This window comes from Lepus europaeus, chromosome 14 (assembly GCF_033115175.1).
Source record: "Lepus europaeus isolate LE1 chromosome 14, mLepTim1.pri, whole genome shotgun sequence".
In the NCBI taxonomy this organism is placed as follows: domain Eukaryota; kingdom Metazoa; phylum Chordata; class Mammalia; order Lagomorpha; family Leporidae; genus Lepus; species Lepus europaeus.
In genome coordinates, this window is record NC_084840.1 from 82,592,621 (window position 1) to 82,616,276 (window position 23,656).

General features: G+C 44.9%; 1 protein-coding gene across 2 annotated transcripts in view; it reads right to left on the minus strand.

Moving 5' to 3' along the window:
* DIP2C (disco interacting protein 2 homolog C) overlaps positions 1–23,656 on the minus strand; it is a 485,199-nt gene that overhangs the window by 376,535 nt on the left and 85,008 nt on the right. The window lies entirely within an intron of this gene.

Here is a 23,656-nt window from a genome sequence, read left to right on the forward strand (position 1 = left end):
CCTGGTTTCTTGTGGCCATTTGGGGAGTCCCGCAGATGGAAGATCTCTTTGCATCTCTCTCTGCATTTCGAAGAAATAAATAAACCTTAAAAGGGGGGGGGAGGAATACTGTAAAACTAATGCCCCACTTACACAGTTTTATTTGTAACTTACAGTACCACTACAGAAAACTTCAATTTTTTTTTCATGGGTTCTGATTTTCTCCATTTACGGAAGCCTTTTGTTTTTAATTATCAGTTTCACATGTTAGGTTAAATCATATGAAATTGCCATTTGGTGGATCAGAAACAATTAAATACTGGCAGTTTCCTATGACTGAACTGACTAAAATATGACCATGAACTTTTGTGAACTAAAGCATGAAGGCTGAAATCATAATGTTTCTAGATCAGTAATTTGTTACTGAAGCATTAACCCACTTTTATTCAACCAGGATTTTATACATTGAAAAGAATATACATTAATAGAATATACATCAGTATTATACCAAGAAAACTCAAAGAAGGAAATAATGTTTCATCCACCCTGGATTCTATGTAGAATGAGGCAAGACACAAGCTATTAAGTACATATTATTTGTGGTATGATAATTATGAGACCGAAAACAAATGTTTTTACCTTCAGTTAACATCAATTCTAGCTAAAGGAGGGACCGCTTTTTATAAACTTACAATGAGAATGGAAGATCTTATGATGGAAGGGATACAGAGAGGAACTCGAAGTACCTGGGGTGATAGGCCTCAACTGGTCACCAGTTATTGGAAGGGCTCAGACATGCACCAAAAATCCGGTCCTCAGTTTTTTCTGTCTGTCAACAGAGATAGTAACTCCTTCCCCCACCCCTGAAAGCATTCTGTAAGATTCAGGGATATGTTATGGAACCTGAAGGGCAACAAATATAATAGTCTCATATTTTTAAATGAACTTCAATATACAAACATAGCATGTAACAAGTCTGTTATAATGATCTAAGAGTGGGTACTGTACTGACTTTTCCCCCTTATCAACATACACTTCACTCAGCTATTGATTCTATGTTTATCCAACTATTAAAAATACAGAACTCGAGGAGATACAAAGACAGGAAGGAAGAGTAAACCCTATAGGAAATGGACAAATCCTGAACTAAATCAACATTAAGGAATCCCATTAGAGGTGCAGCTGGCTTCACAGAACCTGCTTGAGTGTCTGTAAAATAGGGCTTTCTTTGTTGGTAGCTCTGTCTTGTCCACCTATGCCAACTACCATCAATCAGTCACTCACCACCAGCATGTGATAAAGACAGATAGGAACAAATTTATCAACTAACAGAGGAGACGAGAGCACTCCCCGGAAACGTGCAGAGACAACACACACACACACACAAGCTGACAGCAACGTTTCATGGCTAATTTCATGTATCAATTTGACTAGGCCCTAAGATGGCCAGTGAGCTGGTTTCTGGGGCAGCAGAGGTTAGCATTGCAACCCATGGATGGACTAACGCAGACTGCCCCACTCAGGATGTGAGGGCACCATCCTTTGAGAAGCTGCTTTCCTCTCTCTGCTGACCACTGGGCTGGGATGTTCCCTTTCCCCTGCCTTCAGCGAGGCCGCACTCGGCCTGGAATCTATACCGTCGGCTCTTTGGCCTTCGAACTACACCTTCCTGCTTCTCCATCTTGCAGATGGCAGATCATGGGACTGCTCACTCTCCGTCACATGAGCCAACACCTGACAATCAATCATTTCATTCCATATATGTACGTATCTCCTACTGGTTCTGTTTCTCTGAAGAACTCTGACCAATGGAGCTCACAAATATTATTCCACATGCATAAATTATCTCCTTGAAGAAAGGTCACTTGGAAAGTGGTCTTCGAGTTTCCTTCTAATCCCAAGACCCTGGTGCCCTAGACCTCTCATCCCCATTCCACACACACAATTCTAGGCACAAAGGAGCCAGGAAACAAACTCCAGTCAGGAGCAGGACACTCAACAGAGGCATGTGTGAAGACCCCACTGAGGTTAAAGGCATCAAGGTAAGAGTGCTAAATCCATCAACGCTGCTCTCCGAGAGAGAGAGAGAGAGAGAGAGAGAGAGAGAAATATGAAAGGTTTTCTGAAACTTTGCTTCCTATTTTTAGATTTTGGGATTGGCACATAATCCTTGTGAGGGGTACGGAATATTCCAACACACATAGTGTAAACTGATTATACAAGGCAATTAGCCTTTCAGCTTCCTTATCTTTTGTGTTCGCAGCCTACCAGTTCTTTACACAGAATATAATAATACTTTATCATGAGCTGTCGTCACCACACTGAACAGCACACCAGAACCTGTTACTCAGTAGGGTGAATATAACAGGTTCTGAAATAAGTTAAGTGTTTCATTATTTGCTTGTAATACATGCGAAATCATAAAAATAGGCCTACTGATGATTATGTAAGTCTTTAAATGCCCTTGAACTATTTCTGTCCCTTCATATTTTTATACCAAATAAGCCTAAGGTTAGAAGAATATAAATAGTATTACTGACAACAGCTGGGACTACATGAAGACAGAACTTATACCCATAAGGTAATGACTGACCCCAATTTCATTCCCTCTGTATATAAAAACATGGAAGAAACTAAGAGTAAGGACTGCATTTGAGCCGGTCCCATGATCCCTAAGGTCCAGGACACACCCCACCTGTCTGGGGTCACTATGCTTCCACTGGTCCCCACAAGTACTGTTCTTCAACTGCCACAGTACCCCTCCCCTCAACCCCATGGTTCTCACCAGCACACACTCCAGTCTGATAGGGTATAAGTAAATGCTTGGCTTCCTGCTATCATTTACTGTCCTCTGATAAAAACTGCTGGAGACTACACTCAGGTCCAGGCTGCTGGACTCACGGCAACAAGGCTGGTCCACTCTCAGAGTCCATCCATGAGGAATGGTCTATGAAGTTCTCCAGACAAGGAGCCAAGGATGCCAAGGTTAAGTCAATGCAGAAGTGTGCAGTGTATTCCTAAGAGGAAAACAAGGAGGAGAGGGGAACCGGTGCAGAGCAGCATCTGTTCACGGAGGTGAACGCTCCCAGCCTCTGCTTCTGTGCAGAGGTCTCCTCTCTCCAGTCCTTAGCAGTAATGCACACACCTTCCCACCTTTCCGGGAGAAGCCTAGGATTGAACACAAGTCTGTCTCTCAAGGTTTCAGTCAATCAGGAGTCACAAATATGGACATTCTCCACCTCAATCCCAATGGCTACGCCTACAAAACATACCAAATTGTGATACGCATTTCCTGTGGGAAAGAAATCAAAAATCACACTCAAGACACCATGGGCACCAAGTGTCCACAGAACACACCTGCTCCCAAGCCCTTCTTCCTTCTCCTGCCCAGCACCTCACAGCCCCGTTCCGGCCACCAACAGATCCTTCCCCACACATACCCTCCCTGATGAAGTCCATCATCCTTCAAAGCCAGCCTAGGGCATCAAAGAAAATCCACACCGTCAGCACAGCTAGCTTTTTAAACAAAAAGGCTTGGGTTTGAGAACAACAAAGAATCTTCTTTTGGTGTCTAAACGTGATGGCTCGTAAGGGAGAGTGAAATATTTGAACCGGACTAGAAGTGGGCCACAAGGTGTGTTCAACACCACCACTAAATTTGTAAGGCTGCTTTAAAATATCACCGATAAAAGCCCACGAATATTTGCTTGCTGTTTAAAGCAGGGGAGAGCTCATGGGCTCTCTTCAAGGTACGTCTTCCAACGCCAATGAAGTTTCTGCATCACAGCCTAACTGGCACAAATGTAGGTCCCTGTGCATTAATTCCATCATCCCTGCTTCATGAACTAAGCAGCAAAGAACCGTGTTGAAACCAGGACCCAGAAGTAAAATAGGATGTCAGCCCTTCTCAGAACAGGCTGCACAAACCACAGTCTCCTTCCTGGTGCTCACGTTCAAAGAGCCAGAAACCCCAACTTCCCCTCTGCGGGAGGACGGTACCAGTGCCCCTTACCCCAGTTTGGGGCAGACAGCAGCATCTCACTTCCTCCGATCCCAACAGAAGCCACTTTTCAATGAAACAGTGATTCAACCATGCACAGAAGATGGGTTAGGGACTCACCAGAATGTTCCACTTCAACAAAATACCCAGTAGAAACAAAGGTTAAAGCAACTCAAGCAAATGTCATCTAATTTGAGCACAGTTCTCCTAGTAGTTATAAAATATTTAGAAATAAGTCCAGCAGGCAATCTAGCAATGAAAAAAAAAAATGAGGATAAAACGAAAAGGAACTTTCACATGTCAAGAACAAAGTTCTACTGGCTTTACAATTAAAGGAAGTAATGCAACCTGCTGGCCACTCCTCATCAACTGGCCATACAGCCAGCTCTGCATTAGCAGGTCAGTGACCCAAAGGAAATGTCATCAAAGACATTGATTAAATGTTAATCCCTGGGGGCTGGCACTGCGGCATAGTGGGTTAAGCCGCCACCTGCAGTGCTAGCATCTCATATGGGTGCCGGTTCGAGACCCAGCTACTCCACTTCAGATCCAGTTCTCTGCTATGGCCTGGGAAAGCAGTAGAGGATGGTCCAACTCCTCGGGCCCCTGCACCCACATGGGAGACCTGGAGGAAGCTCTTGGCTCCTGGCTTTGGATCAGCGTGGCTCCAGCCATTGTGGCCATCTGGGGAGTGAACCAGCGGATGGAAGATCTCTCTCTCTCTCCCCCCCTCCTCTCTGTGTAACTCTTTCAAATATATATATATATATATGTAAACCCCAAAAGGGCAAAATCTTCAGAGACCAAAGGAACCCTCCAGGTGCCCTAATCCAGCCTTCTAACTGGACAGATGACTCCTGTGGAACCACTGAGCCCTGAGTTCCTTGCAAATTAAGGGCAAACCCAAATTACAGCCCAGATATCCTTGTCTTTTCTCATATCACATGGTATTCATGAATACAACAGAAATATAAAACTCATGAGATTCAGAATACATTTAGATATTAGCATGAAACACAAACTAAAAATTAAAGGTTAATAGTGAGAAACTTTGAGAAATTAACCTAAACACAGTTTCTCAGTACCCAAAGCTCATTTCCAAAAGGAGTCCAAAGGAATTCAGCCTCAACTATTTAAATTTTCACTGGGGTGGGGTGATCTAGTTCCTTTATCCCTTTGATACATTTAACAATTAAATGGTTATATCATTTCAGAGAAATGGCTAAAATCATTCTTATTGAGGTCTTCCTACAAAATACTCCACGGCTCACTAGGCTAATCCTCTGCCTGTGGCGCCAGCACTCCGGGTTCTAGTCCCAGTTGGGGCGCTGGTTCTGTCCCGGTTGCTCCTCTTCCAGTCCAGCTCTCTGCTGTGGCCCAGGAAGGCAGTGGAGGATGCCCCAAGTGCTTGGGCCCTGCACCCGTGTGGGAGACCAGGAGGAAGCACCTGGCTCTTGGCTTCGGATCAGCACAGTGCCGTCTGTAGTGGCCATTTGGGAAGTGAACCAATGGAAGGAAGACCTTTCTCTCTGTCTCTGTCTCTCTCTCTCACTGTCTAACTCTGCCTGTCAAAAAAAAAAAAAAACAAAAACAAAAAAAACCCTATAGTCTTAATTAGCTCTATCTGCTTATAATAAAAGGAGTATTCAGCTTCAAGCAGCTACAATACAGTTTTTGTTAAATGGGACTTATGTGAACAGACAAGAAGATGTCAAGAAACATTTGGCCCATGTTTTCAGAACCCACAGAAAATATGTTTTAACAGGATAGGGAAAAGATACCGTAGTGTGGATCAGCTGAGTATTCTGTCTTTGTGTTTTCCCAGGGAACAAACGCCAAGTAATAGCCAAACACCAACCAAAAGTAGAAAAAGGATGAGTATTCATCAGGCAAGAAGTTATTTTTCAGACCAGCATTGTGGTGTAGTGGGTAAAGCCACTGCCTGCAATGCCAGCATCCCATATGGGCAACGCTTCATGCCCTGGCTGCTCCACTTCCCATCCAGTTCCCTGCTAACATGCCTGGTAAAAGCAGCTGAATATGGCCCAAGTGTTTGGGTCCCTGCAACCACATGGGATACCAGGATGAAGCTGCTGGCTCCTGGCTTTGGCCTGGCCCAGCCCTGGCCACTGCGGCCACTGGTGGAGTGAACCAGCAGATGGTGATCTCCCCCCACTCCCAGCCCTTGTCTCTCTGTAACTCTTCCTTTCAAGTAAATAAATAGATCCCAAAGAAAATTTTTTTTTCTTCAACCATTGTCCCCTTACCACCAGTACATAACAAAATCTGCTGGCCAATTTCAACACATCTAGGTTTTGATTCCACCCAAATCGGGTTGAAGAACTTAACAGTTTAGAAATGCTTTGCCTATCTGTAAAACACAAATGTGGGCCTCTAATAGAAATAAGCATCTTTTGCCATTAGGTGCTCTCTACGCTTTTCCAGGATTTTCCTTAGGAGATAGAGCTGTAAAGTTCATGACAATTACATTCTTAAATTTTTCAGTAATATTTTAAAATGCAGTGACTGGGCGAGATTCGTACAGAGAGGAATGCATGCGCCTACACACACACACACACACACACAAATCATATTCTTCTCCTGAAGAGATGAACCATGTTCTTAGGACTCCAGATGTAAATATGGCTGTCATCTGGTTTTCGAGAAGAGAGGAAGAGACTGTATTTTGAAAGCATGATTAGAACATTTTTTTTTCCAAGCAAGCAGGCATGCAATGTTAGAGACCAGTGCTGCTGACTCGCATCACTGTGTCTGCTCGTGGCAGCAAACGGAGAGAAGCTCGTCCCCTCACCCACACGCTATGCAGAGAACAAAGGCTCAGCAGAAGCACTTTCAGAGGAGACATTCTAGGGCTTACCAGAGGGCAGCCACGAGCCTTCATGCTGGCGGCGTGTCCAGCCCAAGGGGCAAGCGTGGCCATGATTTAGCCTGAGTTTCACTCCAGGCCACGTTTCCTTATGCAGGGGGGTTCCAAAGTGGACACCTGTTTGTTACCAAGTGAGTAACTATGGATGCACAGTGGCCCTGTAGTGCAAGGCCCAGAACTAGAAGCACTAAGTGGAGACACACAAAGCATCTTCAAAATATTTGTGGAAAATGGGTATCAAAAAACTTGTGTAGGGCACCAGGTTCTAGTCCCAGTTGCTCCTCTTCCAGTCCAGCTCTCTGCTGTGGCCCGGGAAGGCAATGGAGGATGGCCCAAGTGCTTGGGCCCTGCACCCACATGGGAGACCAGGAGGAAGCACCTGGCTCCTGGCTTCAGATTGGTGCAGTGCCATAGCGGCCATTTGGGAAGTGAACCAAAGGAAGGAAGACCTTTATCTCTGTCTCTCTCTCACTGTCTATAACTCTACCTGTCAAATAAATTGAAAAAAAAAAAAAAGATTTGTGCATACATTTAAGTTCCCTGCACCAAAAATGAACTTATGCTTTAGTTCTGCTTTTCCATGAGCTTTTAGCACTTCCCTCACAAAACGAAAAACATTTGATTGTGACCATCAGAACTGCTACAGGTGGACTCGGGCTTGCCTAGGAAGAGAGACAGTCCAGACCAAGTTCTCACTAAGAAAAACCACAACCCCAATACTCTTTTATGCGAATCTCAGAGGCTGTGAGCCCAGCTGGAACGCCAGCCAACACCGCTCCTGATTCTGCCCCTTAGTGGCCGCGTGCACCTGCGTAAGGCACCTCCTCTTGGACCACACTGTCTTCCTTCGAAACACAGCATCTGGTATGGCAAAGCCGTAGGATGGCACTGGACAACATGTGTGGAGGAGAGCAGGTGCCTGGCACACACAAGCTCTCAGCTGTGGTCAGCAACAGCCTGCAGCTCACCTTGGCTGTGCTGTGGGCTCACAGCCACTTCAGACTCTATCAGCCATGGCTTACCTGGCACAGGGTTCCTGACTCACATCTTCAGTCATCTCAACATATGGGGGGGGGGGGGTTCCGAATGAAAAAAGCATTAGATTATGAGGTCAGAGGTGGAGACAATCGTGGCAGTGAAACCCAGAATGAGGAAGGACAAGCCTCAACAAATCTGGAATTTGTTGCCCAAAGATGGACAACAGGCTGCTATGGGCAATAGGACAAAACCAGGACTATATGTTGCAAATGGCGCCCACCTGTTACCTTATGTCAGAGTCAACTCAGGCACTAAAGATCTCAACCAATGATACTGACTTTATGGCGCTGGTTGTGTAACACCTTTAACTCCAGTTATGTTTTGTTCCTTCGTAAATCAAATAGGAATATTTGTATACAGCCAGTATTCAAGGTGGACTACAGATTTAAACAGTTACAGAATGATCAGAGAGAACTGCAATTTAATAACATGTGCAAGAATATTAAACATGGGGGGCTTTAGCAAACTGATGCTGAAATAGTTTTTAAGGGGCATCGCCACTCCCAGTCGAAGGAACAGTGCTGCTAGTGAGAGAATGGCCCAACACCTAGGAAAGAGAAAACAGAGAAGACAGCACTCTCTGATGGTCACAACTGTGCCATTATCAAGAACAGAACAGCTCTGCATATCCTAGAGATATTTTCATATACGATGTCTCATTTTGTTTTTTTAGGCTTATCTATTTACTTGAAAGAGTGACAGAGAGAGAGAGAGAGGAGACACACATATACACCCCCACACATGCTACTTGGGACACCATCCACTGTTCCCCAGCCACGTGAGCAGGGAATTGAACTGGAAGCAGAGCATCCAGGCCTTGAACCAGCTGCCACTCCAACATGGGATGCTGGTGTCAGCCTAACTTGCTCCGCCACAGCACTGGCCCCATATGCTGTCTCATTTGCTCTTACAACTGTTCAATGGGATCAGAGGAACAAAGACTATTACTGAAAAGCAAACACTAACGGGCAGAAAGTTAAGACGACTTCATAACTAAGTCACCACTGCATGAAAACTCCTGGTCAAAGCCCTTTCTACAACAAAGCTGGATAATTAAAATGAAATCATGTTTAAAAAAAAAAAACCACTAACCCTAGCCCAGGTGTGACGCTGTAGGATGCACTGTTCTTTGGGAACCAGCCTTGCCAAAGTGCATGGCATGGTATACAGCGATGCAAGAAATTACACACAGCTGGAAGATGATTCAGTCTTCCTGCTGTCCCCCAAAACGAATTCACCACTTTATTCCATGTTATTTACTTCCTTGTTTGGTTCAACAAAAAAGAAAACCAAAAGGTTAGCTTTCTTTCAACACTACCCACTTTTTTTTTTTTTTTTTAAGAAATTGGTCTTTGTTTTGCATCAGTCGTATTTCCACTTTACTTAGAAGCTTCTGAGAGAGCAGCTTAAGATCACTTAGTGTCTGCCCCCACCAGTTCAGCAGCCTCAGCAGTGGGAGCTGCAGCCCAGTCCTGTGTAGCAGGCTGAGCCCTCAAGTCTCCAGCAGGGCCTGCTGGATAGGAACAAAAGGCACCTGAGGAGCAGTAAACCCAGGGGCTTGAGCTGTCCCTTCACCCTGAGATCACTCTGTGAGGGGCTGGTGGTCGTCGACCCTGGGAGCAGTAACCATCGGAACACATGGCTCCCAGAAGACTGCCTGGATCTGGTTTAGTGAAGGTCTCAGGAATGAAATAATCCATGCTTGAAAAAATAATCACTATTCCCATTTTAGATGTCAAAATGAATATGAGAAAAATAGCAATACTCCGAATGTGTGGTTTTCTTTCTGTAATCTCACACAGAAATTACCCTGTTTAGAGCCACAGTAGTTTATGTCCAGACAGATGAAGTGGGTTGGCAGACTCCACTTCAATTCCACCTGAAGCTGGGAAACTAAAAACGCATTCCCAGACTCCTGTGGCAGGAGGGTGCACACTGCAGTCCAACAGTCTGGAATGCAGACTCACCGTGGAAGCGAGTTCTCTCCTGCCTGCTCCAGCTGTCTCCGCGGATAGCAAGGTGTGAAGTAAAAGGCAAATCCAAACTTGGTAAGGAGAAACTTTATTCAGAAGGATAATTGCAAGGTGCGGGGAGGACGGGGGACTGGGACTCTGACCAGAAACTCTGCAAGCGTCTCAAGGTTAAGAGGTTTTTTTTTTTTTTCTTTTATACAGCAATGAGAGAAGGAGCCAGAAGTGGGATGAAAGGGTGGCTGGTGGAACCTATCAGAACTGTTATGAGCCTGAGGCCACCTGCTCTGGGGGTGAGGAGAGAAGCTGAACCGAAGTCTAGTTAACAGATATTTTGTTCTGCTTGGTCAATGGGAGCTAGCTGTTCCTCTAATCACACAGGAGGCAAGAATGGGCATTTGGAGGGTCTGTGTCCAGTTCTGTCTTATGTGACTGGCTCATTCAGGAGTCTTAACCAAGCCACACGGGAAAGACAGCTCTTTGCAGCCAGCCAAGGGAGCGGATTTTTTTAACCAGCACAATTTTGCACAACCACAGGGCTTGGGGGAAAGCTCGACATCATCAAAACTTCAAGGTTTTGCTGACGTGGTCTTCCTTTGCCGTTGGTTCACCTCCAATGGCCGTCATGGCCAGCGCACCGTGCTGATCCAAAGGCAGGAGCCAGGTGATTCTCCTGGTCTCCCATGGGGTGCAGGGCCCAAGCACTTGGGCCATGCTCCTCTGTACTCCCAGGCCATAGCAGAGAGCTGGCCTGGAAGAGGGGCAACCGGGACAGAATCCGGCGCCCCGACCAGGACTAGAACCCGGTGTGCCGGCGCTGCTCTGCGGAGGATTAGCCTGTTGAGCCACAGCGCCGGCCTGTTAGTTCTTAAATCCTTGTGGCAAGTTTCTCCTGCTAACATTTCCGGAAGGGTTTCTGCTTCTTGCACCTAACTCTAATTCATACAAAGTGCTTGGATCTTCCTTTAAAATTTTTTTTTATTTTCATTTATTTAAAAGGCAGAGTTGTGGGGGGCAGGGGGCGGAGAGAGAGAGAGAGGAGATGAGACAGATTGAGAAAGAGAGAGAGTGCACACGCTTCCATCCATTGGTTCACTCTCCAAATGACTGCAATGGCTGCAGCTGGGCCAATCTGAAGCCAGGAGCGTCTTCTGGGTCTCCCACACGGGCGACAGGCCCCAAGCACTTGGGCCATCTTCCACTGCCTTCCCAGGCACATCAGCAGGAGCTGGATGGGAAGTGGAGCAGCCGGGATGCGAACCCGTGCCCACATGGGATGCTGGAGCTGTTGATGGCAGCAGCTTAACCCACTATGCCACAGTGCGAGCCCTTTTATCTTCCTTTCCTAGTGAATGCAGACAAGACAGACAGGGTTCTGCAGCAGTGATCCAGCCATAAAAGCCCTAACACTGCAGCACAGTAACTGCTGCAGTCCGAACGCTTGTCCTCCAAAGTTGTGGTTGACACAAAATTCTCCACCTGACCGTATTAAGGGGGAGGGCCTTTAGGAGGCTCCATCCCGGAGACTGCTTTATAAGCATCCTCACAGAGGGGCATTTAGACACTTTTGCTCTTCTGCCATCTAAGGAAGCAGCAGCAGGAAGTCATCCCTGAGCAACAGTCCCTCACCAGACACTACATCTGCCGGTGCCTCGATCCTGGACACCCAGTCTCCAGAAGCAAGCAATAAATTTCTGTTCCTTATCAGCCATCCACTCTGCGGTATTTTGTCACAGCAGCCTGAATGGACAACGACAGCAAGATTACATCATTAATCACTATTTCTCAATGGGCCAGAACACCTCAATGATATAAAATAAAGTAGTGAGAATTCCCCAGCGGATGGAAAGGCAGTCTGTCAAGGACCAAAGCACAGATCCTTGTTTGCAGGAACAGGGCCCGGTCGCGGCACACACCTGCAGTTAGGGAGTAGCTGGTGCAGCGGGTAACTGGAGCTGGACAGCATCGTGACACGCATGGGTCCGAGATTCACCCTCCATCTCTAAAACAACCGTGACAACACCCATCAAATGGGCTGTTAAGACAGTTGATAGTGCTTGCTGTTTAACAATTTTTAGCTCAGTGACAATTAGACAAGAACTTGCCTTACACCCTGTAAAACAAAATACAATAAAACCAGCCCCAAGAATACCATCCTGCCACTGATTTTCTTGGGAAAATGCTGGATTTTCATATTTTAAGTTCTGACATGTCAATGTATGACCTCTATGTGAACTTTATTACAAAGTATATAAAACAGGAAAGAACAAGCAAATTATGCAATTTTCCAATTTTACTGTTTCACATAATAAAGTGGGCAGATTCTGTATCCTAATACCTACCCAAATATTGAATAATGCTCATCTACAACTTCTAGCTCTGATGTGCTTTACTTTGTGGTCCTACCAAAAAATGCTTAAGACTAACCCCTGCCCCCAAGCTGTGAAGTAGTATATCAGATACAGTGTTACTCATCAAGACCACATTGGGGCTGGCACCATGGCTCACTAGGCTAATCCTCCGCCTGCGGCGCCGGCACACCAGGTTCTAGTCCTGGTCAGAGTGCCAGATTCTGTCCCAGTTGCCCCTCTTCCAGTCCAGCTCTCTGCTGTGGCCTGGGAGTGCAGTGGAGGATAGCCCAAGTGCTCGGGCCCTGCACCCCATGGGAGACCAGGAGAAGCACCTGGCTCCTGCCATCAGATCAGCTGCGGCAGCCATTGGAGGGTGAACCAACAGCAAAGAAAAACCTTTCTCTCTGTCTCTCTCACTGTCTAACTCTGCCTGTAAAAAAAATAAAATAAAAATAAAAAAAAGACCACACTGGGACTGGAACCAATTTTTCCAATGACCTAAATAATGGACCCACAGAAGATACAATACACATATGTCCAATTTTCTTTTGCACCATAGTTTAAATATCTAGTGTTTCCTAGAAATGGTCTCATAATTTAAGGCACACCAAATGCTGACAGAATATAGTCATCTTTAAAAGACTGAGAGGTAAATAACAGAAACACCAGATTAATTTTTTATTGTTGCTGTGATGCACTGTCACAATGGTAATGGCTTCAAACACACAGAATCCCTTCCCTTTACATTGCTGGAGGTGAGAGGTCTGACCCGGCTGAAGCCAGGGTGTCGGCAGGCTGCTTCCTTTCTGGAGACACCTGGAGAGAATGTGTTTCCTGGTCTTCTTGAAGCTGCTAGAGGCCACCCCGTGCCTTGGTTGCAGGCCCCACAGCACCTCCTATCTGCTTCTGTCCTCATACCTCCTTCTGTCTCTGATCCTCCTCCCACATGCAGACCCTTGTAAATACATCAGCCCCACCCAAATAATCCAGGAGCCTCTTCCCATCTCAAGAAGCTTAGTGTAGACACATCTACAAACTTTCTTTTCCCTTATAAGGTAACTTGTCCACAGGTTCTACGGATTAGGACAATTAGGACACGGACATCTCTGGGGGCCGTTATTCTGCCAACTACAAATACCTATAAACAAGTTACTTAACAGGATATCTGTAAATAATTCTGTCTTTAAATTTAGGGCCCAAATATCACATCACTTGACAACTATTTTAATCACAATAAAATCAAAGTGATGCCAAACAATATGACTTAAAAATTAGCCCTCCAAAAAAATACTGAGTACCTAATACATTTCAGCTGAGATCAGTGCTGTAGAGAACACACAGATGTACACACACGCTACACACTCTGACATTTTAAGTCAAATCCTAGGAGTTGTCAAATTTAAGTACTTCAACTAAATCTTATTACAAAAAAATCCTCTTGACTATATAAATTTATATCCTTACATTTTATTTTATTTATTTATTTATTTATTTGGACAGGCGGAGTGGATAGAGAAAAAGAGAGACAGAGAGAAAGGTCTTCCTTTGCCGTTGGTTCACCCTCCAATGGCCACTGCGGCCAGTGCATCTTGCTGATCCGAAGCCAGGAGCCAGGTGCTTCTCCTGGTCTCCCATGCGGGTGCAGGGCCCAAGCACTTGGGCCATCCTCCACTGCCTTCCCGGGCCATACCAGAGAGCTGGCCTCGAAGACGGATAGAATCCGGCACCCCGACCGGGACTAGAACCTGGTGTGCCGGCGCCACAAGGCGGAGGATTAGCCTGTTAAGCCACGGCGCCGGCCACATTTTATTTATTTTTAATTAGAGATACAGAGGGAGAGCTTCCACCCACTGTCACTCCCTTAACAGCCCTAACAGCCTGGCCTGAACCCAGATATAAAGCTGCGTCTACCACATGTGTGGCAGGGACCCAGCTCTTTGAACCATTACCACTGCCTCCTGGGGTGCACATTAGCAGGAAACTAGAATCAGAAGCAGAGCCAGGACTCGAACCTGGGCCCTCCCAATATGGGATATATACACCCCAACTATCATCTAAACTGCTGCAGCAAATGCCTGCCTGCTTTTTCTTTAAATATCAGAATGATACACAAGTCCCATGTGAACTAAAAGGTGTATTAAAGAAAAACAAGAAATATTTAATTTAGAGGGTTTGTCTATGATGTAGATATGCATGATTTTCTCTTGACCAGCTGGTATGGGTTGGGACCATCCAGCCCTGCAAAATCGTTTGGTCTGTCCCTGCTAAGGCAGCCACAGGCAGGATTAAAATCAATAAATCTATAGCAGGCTAATTTTAAGTTGATAATTTTGCATGGCCCATGAATGATGTTATAAATATCATGTTATAAAGGCCCTTGGCAGAAAAAAGGCTCGTGATCCCTGCTAAATAATCAAACCAAAATTTGGAGGAAAGGGAAAACAAACTTTCACTTAACAACCAAGCCATTCTTACTAATGACTGGCTTAGTACTTTTCAGACACTAGACTCTCAAAAATTATGAGTTTAAGGATGCTGGAAAGGGCCAGTTTCTAGGGGAGGAAAATCTACCAAATGCAGGTAAACCCAAAGGTAAATCCATCAACAATGAAAGTGTTTCAAGACAATATGAAAAAGTTAAACACTGAAGGATACTGCTGCACTCCTAATATTTACAGAAAACAGTCAGAATTCCCTATTTCTGCAGTACCAAGTATCATAGCTACAATGTAGCTACAATGTTACGTTAATGTAGCTGTAGTTTCTGCCAAGGCTGCAGAGAGCTGTTAATTCCAACAGCATCAGTCACCTGGGCTCAGAAAGGAGCGCTTTCAAGACCCAGTGATGTTCTCTTAACACGGGGAATCTGGGCAGCACAACTCAGCGTCTACGTATTGTCTTCAACTATGGGGTTCTGGGAAAATATTAGGAGATCGTGAAAATCCAGACCTATTAATTTCACAACAGATTTTAGGTTTCACTACAGATTCCGGGATTTCCTCATCCTCCTTTCTTTTTTTTTAAAGATTTATTTCTTGATTTGAAAGTCAGAGTTACACAGAGAGAAAAGGAGAGGCAAAGAGAAAGGGAGGTCTTCCATCCACTGATTCACTCCCCAATTGGCCGCAATAGCGGGAGCTGTGCAGATCCAAAGCCAGGAGCCAAGAGCTTCTTCTGGGGTCCCACGCAGGTGCAGGGGAACAAGGACTTGGGCCATCTTCTACTGTTTCCCCAGGCCATAGCAGAGAGCTGGATCAGAAGTGGAACAGCCAGAACTTGAACCAGCGCCCATATAGGATACCAGCACTGCAGGTGTGGCTTTACCGGCTATGCCACACTGTCAGCCACCCTCATCCTCCTTTCAATCTGTCACTCAGGATTCCACCACTAGATCTAATAAGTCTGAATTCTTTACCAAAGGGCAGGAGGAGTTCTACACAAATAAGATCAAATAAGCTTTTATACAAGATTGTCCTTGAGATAAATTCTTCCCTGAAACTAGACTTCACACAATTTCATTAGCCCATTTCAAATTTGAGTATGACGTGTAAAAAAATCAGATTTCTCATTTACCATGCAGAACTCTTCTAAAGCATGCAGGTGTTTTATTTCATTTTCACACCTCTGATTTGGAAATGGGTCCCCTTTCAAAACTGCTTTACTGACCAACATTTGCAGTTCATCTTATCCAGCGTAGGATATAACAATGATTGTGCCAAAAAAAAAAAAATGCTCTCTTATAAATTTCTGTCATAGTACTACTTACTGCACACAACAAAACCACTTAGAAGGTGATATATGGCCATTGAAAGGGAATATATATGGTATCAAGCACAACAAAAACAAATCACTTGTAGGAGACTCACTCAAGAGAACTGGAACAAAAACACAGAATAGCTACTTAATAGTCCTTTTAAGAGCTATTCACTTCAGCAGCTCCTTCAAGGATGCACCTACCCACTACTCCTGCTGGGACCATCTCAAAAGGTCCCATTTGTGAAACTTCCAGTTTCTACCACAGATTCATGACCCAAAGTCACGCTGCAATCCTGTCCAACCAACATCATCTTTCAGGAGACTGCCACAGAGGCAGACATCAGGAAGCACCAATAGGGGCTGGTGCTGTGGCATAACGGGTAAAAGTCGCTGCCTGCAGTGCTGACATCCCATAGGGGACCCAGCTGCTCCACTTCCAATCCAGCTCTCTGCTATGGCCTGGGAAAGCAGTAGAAGATGGCCCAAGTCCTTGGGTGCCTGCAGCCACATGGGAAACCCGGAAGAAGCTCCTGGCTCCAGATCAGCACAGCTCTAGCTGTTGGGGCCATTTGGGGAGTGAACCAGTGGATAGAAGACCTCCCTTCACCTTTCAAATAAATAAATAAATCTTAAAAAATGAAAAAGGAAGGAAGGAAGGGAAGGAAGGAAAGGAGGGAGGAAGGAGGGAGGGAGGGAGAGAAAAAGAGAAAGAAAAAGAGAGAAAGAAAGAAAGGAAGGGAGGGAGGAAGGAAGGAGGGAGGGAGGGAGGAAGAGAGAAAGAGAGAGGGAGGGAGAGAGAGGGAGGGAGGAAGGGAGGGAGGGAGGGAGGAAGGAAGGAAGGAAGGAAGGAGGGAGGGAGAAAGAGAAAGAAAGAAAGAGAGAGAGAAAGAAAGGAAGGAAGTGAGGGAGGAAAGAAGGAGAGAGGGAGGGAGGGAGGCAGGGAGGAAGAGAGAAAGAGAAAGAGAGAGGGAGGGAGGGAAGAAGGAAGGACGGACGGACGGACAGACGAACAGATAAACTAACCAACCCGGCCCCTTCCCTCTGCTTTCCGGTTTCTAACTTGTGTCTTCAGAATGAATCCTGGGGAAACAGCCGAGCATGACACGGCAGAGTGGCCCTATGGCAGCCCTGGGTGTTGAGGATGCTAACAGCGGCACCAGCCAGCACTCCTCAGCTAAGGGCTCAATCTGCTCCCACAGGAAGCCATTCAGACTCTCAGCATGCGCCATCCACGGTGACTGAGGAGGGGCAGCAGGAGACCAGCTGTGGCCACTGTTGTTCAAGGCAAGGAACACTCTCCTCCTGCCGTAATTACCTTCGTGGAATTGGAATTCTCATTAATTAGCAAGATGATCTCACCCCTAGAGGACTCCTTTTAAATTCCCCACCCAAAATGTAAAAAACAAAACAAAACAAAAAAAACAGCATTTAAAGAACAATGCTTCTGTACTCCCAGCAAAAGTGCAGTCATCCCAAGATCACACACACACACAAGTGCATATTTGGGGGATCACTGATTGACACATTGTATTTTGTTTGACTTTGGCAAAGAGCTTTATCACAGTGACTCAAGCTAAGGAATCGGAAATTGTGGTTTCTCATTATTTGTCAGGCAACCAAGACACACACCTCCCTCCCACACACCTCAAACCTCATTCTCATGCAGATGCCAGAACTAAACTACCGCCCAATATACAAGTTACAACCCAAGGTAACTATTTATGACAGATTAGTGTGTGTGGCCTTCTCGCTCCAGGTACAGCGCTGAGGCACGCAGCAGGTGCACTCAATGTTCCATTTGTCACCAGTTCTGTTCTTCCATTCAATGAGGAAGAAAAACTCTTAAGTCTATTAAGATTTTGAAAGCTCTAAAAGTTCTTTTTTTTTTTTTTTTTTTAATTTACTTGACAGGTAGAGTTAGAGAGAGAGAGAGAGGTCTTCCTTCCATTGGTTCACTCCCCAAATAGCCACTATGGCCGGCGCTACGCCGATCCGAAGCCAGGAGCCAGGTGCCTCCTCCTGGTCTCCCATGCGAGTGCAGGGGCCCAAGCACTGCCCTCCCCGGCCACAGCAGAGAGCTGGACTGGAAAAGGAGCAACCGAGACTAGAACCCGGCGCCCATATGGGATGCTGGCGCTGCAGGCGGAGGATTAACCAAGTGAGCCACAGCGCCAGCCCCAAAAAGCTCTAAAAATTCTTTACTTCAAGGGCAGGTGCTGGGGGTCAGCACTTTGCCATAGCAGGTAAAGCAGCCACTTGCAGCACCGGCATCTACTTTTGAGTGCTAGCTGCTTCACTTCTGAACCAGCTTCCTGCTAATGACCTAGAAAAGCAATGGAGGATAGCCCAAGTCCTTGGGCCCCTGCACCCCCGTGGGAGGCCTGGAAGAAGCTCCTGACTTTGGGAAGTGAACCAGCAGATGGAAGATCTCCCTCTCTCTCTCTCTCTCTCTCTCTCTCTCTCTCTCTGAGTCTCTGTAACTCTTTCACAAAAATAAATAAATCGTTTTTAAAAATTTCTGCATTTCTCCTTTGATCCAGAAGGCCGCACTTTGAAGACTTTATAGAAATAGGGCCTTTTAAAAGATAATGCAGGGGCCAGCGCTGTGGCACAGCCGGTAAAGCCGCCACCTGCTGTGCCGGCATCCCATATGGGCGCTGGTTCAAGTCCTAGTTGCTCCACTTCCAATCCGGCTCTCTGCTATGGCCTGGGAAAGCAGTAGAAGATGGCTTGGGTCCGTGGGCTCTTGCAGCCACGTGGGAAGACACAGAAGAGGCTCCTGGCACCTGGCTTCAGAATGGGGCAGCTCCAGCCATTGTGGCCAACTGGGGCATGAACCAGCAGATGGAAAACCTCTCTCTCTGCCTCTCCTCTCTCTGTGTCGCTCTGACTTTCAAATAAATAAATTTAAAAAAAAAGATAATGTGGGGATGGCGCTGTGGCACAGTGGGTTAAAGCTCCAGACTGAAGCTCTGGCATCCAATATGGGTGCCAGTTCTAGTCCCAGCTGCTCCTCTTATGATCCAGCTCTCCGCTATGGCCTGGGAAAGCAGTAGAGGATGGCCCAAGTCCTTGGGCCCCTGCACCCACGTGGTAGACTTGTAAGAATCTCCTGGCTCCTGCCTTTGGATCGGCTCAGCTCCAGCCACTCCGGCCATCTAGGGAGTGAACCAGTGGATGGAAGACCTCTCTCTCTCTTGCTGTGTCTCTACCTCTCTCTGTAACTCTTTCAAATAAATAAAAATAAATATTTCTTTTAAAAAAAGATAATGCAAACATATGCACAATCCTTAAGCATAGGAGTAATTCATAGCTAACCCACTTGACCATTCTGTCCTAAGAAAGCAGCTGATCTGATGTGCTAAAACCACAGAGGGGTTCATGGGAGAACACATATAAAAGTCAGTGACACTTGCTCATCTATGCCAGGAGCTATCCCTGACAATCCCTAATGGGTTTGCAAATCATACCTTAAGGTTATTTTTCACAATCATACGCCTCTATAATATAACATAAGACTGTCTCTACTTTTAGTGATAACGATATGACCACTGTCATCAACAGAGACTTAGGGTACCTCTTCTCAGGCAAGAACAATTTATCACCCTCAGAAGGGATAAAGAAAAAATTAAAAAGACATTATGCAAGATTAGATTCTTAACAGTCTATGCATCCAAAGCCAAAACAGGTTATCAAGCTGCTCACGCCACTGTCACTATGAAATATGAATCAACAATGCAATTAATAAAGCTGGATCAGGTGTTATGGCACAGTGAGTAAAGCTGCCACCTGCAACACCGGCATCCTATATGGGTGCAGGTCTGAGTCCCGCCGCTCCACTTCCCACCCAGCTCCCTGCTGATGCGCCTGGGAAAGCAACAGAAGATGCCCCAAGTACTTGGTTCCCTGCACCCACGTGGGAGCCCTGGATGAAGCTCTTGGCTCCTGGATTCAGTCTGGACTAGCTTTGGCTATTGAAATTGGAGAGTCAACTAGTGGATGGAACATTCTCTCTCTCTCTCTCTCTCGCTCTCGCTCTCACTCTCTAACTCTGCCTTTCAAATCTTAAAAAAAAAGAAAGAAAGAAAGAAAGAAAGAAAGAAAAAAAGGAAGAAAAGAACAATGTTACTATATACATCCCCCTGGTTTGGGTGTTACTAAGGAGGCAGCTGAGGCTCCCAGCTAATAACACTGTTAAAACTCAAATCTTCCAGTGTAGTCTCATGGCATTTTCACTAGAAAATGCATGAATGTCTAACAGTGTATCTGATATCATCTTGACTATTTCTCCCTTCCATGACCAAAAACATCCCACCACATACAGAGATCATCTAAAAAATATGTTAGTAATTGTATCCAATTGTGGCCATTCAGAATAGACTTTCTGCAGATAAACCTCTCCTCCGAACCACTATAAATGCTTCTTTTTTATGTTATTTTTCCTTTTTTTAATCTACTTTGTTCAGTTTGGCTTTTAAAGATTTATTTATTTATAAGAGAGGCAGAGTTACAGATAGAGGGAGGGAGACACACAGAGAGAGGTATTCCATCTGCTGGTTCACTCCCCAAATGGCCGTAATGGTTGGAGCTGGGCCGATTTGAAGCCAGGAGTCAGGATGTTCCTTGGGGTCTCACACATGGGTGCAGGGGCCCAAGCACTTGGGCCATCTTCCACTGCTATCCCAGGCCATTAGCAAAAGAGCTGGATCGGAAGTGGAGCAGAGCAGGACTCGAACTGGCACCCATATAGGATGCCGGCACCACAGACGGAGGCTTACCCTACTATGCCACAATGTCTGGCCCCTGCATATGCTTCTTACAGGATGAAAGATTTTATGTAACATCACAAATAAGCTCATCATACAAAAGATCTTATATAGAAGTAAATAGTTTCATATGGTTCTCATTATAGTGATGCAGTTAATGCACTAATTAACTCAAAGTACAGCACAGTATCTATTAAAAGAATGGTTAACTTGCTTCTCTAAAAATCTTAACACTATATTCAAAAGAGAAAAATAGCCTGTGGATTGTAAACACCTTTCTTTTGTCACCGTTCTTTGCCAGTAGTCATAAACACAACTAGAATTGCATCAGAGAGCACACGGCAAGAACCCGTGTGGCCTTCATGACTCACTGTACTAAATGTAACGAAAAATACTGAGACAGATATCTGTATGAACTATATAACAATTTCCACCTAAATCTAAGTCACTATTCAAGCACTGCTACTTTTGCCCTCCTTACAGGAACTTTCCGAAAGTAGATTCTGGAACCAACAAGGTAACTTTTTGGTAGAATCGGGAAGAAATTGGCTGAAGGTTGTTCCCCAGGTATCCGGGAACTTCTCCTTTGCAAAAATATCATTGAGATGAAAGGATCAGATTTGTCTTTCTATTTACTTACAATTTAGCAAGCAATATTGAAGCAGATTTTACATATTAACAACATATTCCATCAAGGCGAACGGTTTTAAAACTGGAGGTCAAGAGCAGTCTCCTTAATATATTGCATACCGACAGCATCTTTTCAAAACCACTTCTTAAGTTTTAATAATGGACTCCATTCAGGAACAACATAAGTCGTCCTTTTATCTTTGAAACAAGGAAATTAATTTCTGTCCCAAAGAACTGCTCTTTCAAACAGTGAGATCTACAGTTCAGAGCTTTTAACAGGACAATCTGTTGCTCTTTTACTTTCTAGAAAATAAAACATATCGCCTCTCAGATATCAAAAACATGAACTGATGATGACATTGATAACCAGGTTAGAAACATAATCAAAGGGAGGAACGCTCTGCGCACTAGATTCTCACGTGAGACAGCTTTCCCCTTTCACCGAGACCCCACCTGGTCCAGCTGGCTGGTATAAGAACTTAAGACAGAGCTCAAACTGCCTATTCTGCTCCTTCCTGATCTGTGCTGTGTAGACAGGAACTCGGCACTCCCCCAGGGAAGCTTGGAGGTTATTTGGCCTGAGCCAATACAAGAGTGGCTAACAGAAAACCAGCAATGCAATTGGCAGAGATGCACTGCAGGTGAGAAGAAAGGGCCTCAGGACTCAGCAAACATCAAATCCCAGGGTTTCTGTTTTGTTTTGTTTTTTTAGGAGCCCTTATCCATAGTGCCTAAGGCTGTTCCCACGGTATCTACTTTTCCCACCTCTGGCAAACTGGATCTGTCCATCATATTTATCACTGACGATCATTCTCAAGAAGTGTGTCCGAAATACCTTCATTGCCAAGAACCTTATCTCATCAGCAATTTTTTAAATTTTTCCTTAGCAAAGCTTTTTTGGACTTATCAGTAGAAAAAGTGAGCACTTCCTTTCACTTACGCTCCACAAACACATTATGCTTTCTACTTTACACACACACAGGAAAAAACAATTAAAAAGCAAGCACCAAAGGAGCAGGGATTCTTGTTTCTTCTTTATGTGAGAATCACCAGCTCTTAGCATACAGCACAGCCCATTGGCACACACACAGCAAACACTAGCTAGACTATTATTCATATTCTGTCCAGAGGTTGCTGAAACACAAACATCTCCATGACATCACACATCCTAGACCTAACAGGCCGAGTGGCCCTCGTAACTATAATTTGTACTGGGACATTAAACCAGTGTCCAAATCCCTGCCCAAATGAGCCTTTTGAGGACTTTTAGACACAGATTTTTTTTTCAATAAGCAACATATTACATCAGCCTCAACCAAGAGTAACCCATTTTGTCTAATTAACTTTTCATAAAACATAAAATATCATAAGATGAAAAGAGGTATTTTTTTAATTCAATACATTAGCTATATCTTTAAAGAGGATAGGAAAATGGGAAGAAACTCTTCAAGAATGGCCTGGCAGAGACTCAGTTATTAGACAGTTGAAAAACTTCAAGGGCAGGCATTTGGCTTAGTGGTTAAGTCACATGTTAGCACAGCCAGCATCCCACACTGGAGTGCCTGGGTTTGATTTCCAGCTTCCAGACAGTGCAGTGATGCCCTGAGTGGCAGTGGTAATGGCTCAAGTGAGTGAGCTCTGCCACTTATGTGTGAGACCTGGACAGAGTTCCCAGCTCCCCCCACCCTGCAGGTATTTGGGGAGTAAGCCAACAGATGAGCATGCACTCCCTCTCTCTCACTTTCTGCCTTTCTCTTTCTCAAATCTCTTTAAAAAAGAAAAAAACTTGAAATATGACATAAGACCTTAAAGCAATTTTTTTGAATTTTGATTTCAAAAGGGAAGAGATGCACGAAATATGAATTCTTCCATCTGCATCTTATATTCCTCTATGCTTTGAAAAGATCCAAGACAACAACAGGAGCTCTAAGGAGCTCTGCTAATTGCTCACATAAGAGTAGGATCTTTCAAAGATTTATTCACCCTGTCAGTTCTGCAGAGAAAAAAATTGTATACCTCCTCAATAGAAAAGATCATAATTTTCATACATTGATCATCGCTTTGAATATAGTCAACACTTTAGTAAAACACTGTTGATACTCCATAGAATTCCGCATTCTCTTTTTCAAAGTCAACAAATGTTGGTTCACATTAGACTAGCAGCATAGTTCCTGGGAAAGTACAGTCTCACTTGTTGGTTCAGTATTTAAACAAATTATTTTAAAACAATCATCTCATCCTTCCCCAGTGGGTGTACGGTTTGAGTTGACTGCAGGTGT